Source organism: Echinops telfairi, unplaced genomic scaffold (genome assembly GCF_000313985.2).
Source record: "Echinops telfairi isolate 266 unplaced genomic scaffold, ASM31398v2 ScPeMD7_3509;HRSCAF=4178, whole genome shotgun sequence".
Taxonomy (NCBI): Eukaryota; Metazoa; Chordata; class Mammalia; order Afrosoricida; family Tenrecidae; genus Echinops; species Echinops telfairi.
In genome coordinates this window covers 305,481-307,332 of record NW_022107407.1, presented here as the reverse complement: position 1 = coordinate 307,332, position 1,852 = coordinate 305,481, and the positions used below count along the sequence as shown (strand labels likewise).

At 42.0% G+C, this 1,852-nt stretch overlaps 1 pseudogene; it reads left to right on the top strand.

Moving 5' to 3' along the window:
• The window catches only part of LOC101640198, a 9,958-nt pseudogene extending 9,515 nt beyond the window's left edge, over nucleotides 1-443 (top strand).
• Nucleotides 444-1,852: the final 1,409 nt, after the last annotated feature.

Genomic DNA, 1,852 nt, shown 5'->3' with positions numbered 1-1,852 from the left:
GATGCTAGGGGCTTAAGTGGAGAGCAAATGTTTTGAGAATGATAAGGGCAATGAATGTACAAATGTGCTTTACACAACTGATGTATGTATGGATTGTGATAAGAGTTGTATGAGCCCCTAATAAAATGATTAAAAAAAGAAATTAAATGTAAATGTCTAGAAAATGAAGGCAACTTATGTACAAACATGCCTGATTGAATGCATGTATGGATTGTGATAAAAGTTGTACAAGTCTCCAATAAAATGACTTAAAAAAAAACAGAAACAAACAAACTGTGGGCAAGAGAATCCGAGGAAAGCTGGACAGCAGCAGGCTTATAAAGATTCATTTGGACAAAGCCCAGCAGAACAATGTAGAACACAAGGTTGAAACCTTTTCTGGAGTTTATAAGAAGCTCATGAGCAAGGATGTTAAGTTTGAAATGCCAGAGTTTCAATCATAAACAAAGAAGACTGAATATTATTCCCAATTAAAAACAAATCAAAAAGACAAAACAATCTTATTGCGAATTCGGTGAAGTTTCACGGAGCAGGTCATCAGCTTTAACATTGGACAGTTCAGACATGGTGTCCCAACTCATCCACTGCAATCCCCTCAATGTACCATCACTTACCCCCCTTCTTTTCTAGGTTGTCTATTTCCATTCTTCCTTCTTTCCTAGACCTCTATACTTGGTCCATGGGTCTTACATGCTCTTAAGTGGTTGATTCTCGTAATACATGGTTGAGTTCTGTCTCAGACCTGAAGGGTGGCTAAAGACCATAGTCTCAGAGGTCTCATCAGTCTCTATCCAACCAACAAGCCTAGACTGTTTTGTTATTTTATGTTTTCTTCCATATTTTTCACCTACTCTATCCAAGACCATCTATGGTGATCCTTTTTTCCCCCAGAGAAGTTGGTTGTGGTTGTGGTGCACCATCTAGTTCTGGTCCCAGGGCCATGGAGGCTGATTATTTGGCCTGGTCCATTAGTCCATTGGAACACATGTTTCCATGTGTCTTTTGATTTTTATCATTTGTCTTTTCCCTGCATTACTAAAGACACCAACAGCAGCACCTTAGGTGGCTGCTCACTAACTGTTAAAACTCCAGCTGCCATTCACCATGTTGAATGTAGAGCATTGACTTTGTATATTATGCTATACCAGTGGACATTAGTGTCCTCCAAAATTACAGATCTTCCTTAATGAGATGTAGAATAGAGTGGGCGCTCACAGATCATAGCAACAAGAGACTACTCTTGCTCAGAAAGAGCTCTGCTATTGTTTTCCATAGCATTACAGTGTTCTGGTTTCAGCTGGGTTAAGGAAGAAATGTGATCAAGTTTTCTTGATGAAATGTAATCTGGAGGCCAGTGAGTGGGCAGAGGTAAAGAAAGATGTTTCTTAACTATGGACAGTAGCTCTTAGAAACAGTGGGAAAATTTGGGGAAAGATCTGAAGCTTACAAGGGCTGTGCAGTGATCTGTTACTGCCGACTTTCCCGTGCCCCCAGGAACAGAGAGGCAGAGTCACCGAGGCTGCAAACAACAAAGGAGTTTATTTGCTAGCTCGAGCTAGGGCCCAAGTGCTAAGGCACCAACCCAGTGGTCACTAAAGACAAGGATCCCGGCCTGGGGCATAAGCCAAGCTTTTATACTCTTTACAGGATACATAAACTGGGTGAAACAATCCCCCCTGGGTGAGACTATTTGCCCCTCACGCTCCCATAGTTCAATGACTTTATCTGGAGACAATCGGTTGTGCAGGTCTTGTTGGTTGACTGGCTCCACTCTTGGAACGTTCCAATTGTGTTCACTCAGAACTTTTTCAGGTGCGGCCTGCACCATTGTGATCACTGGGCCTTGGCAGGT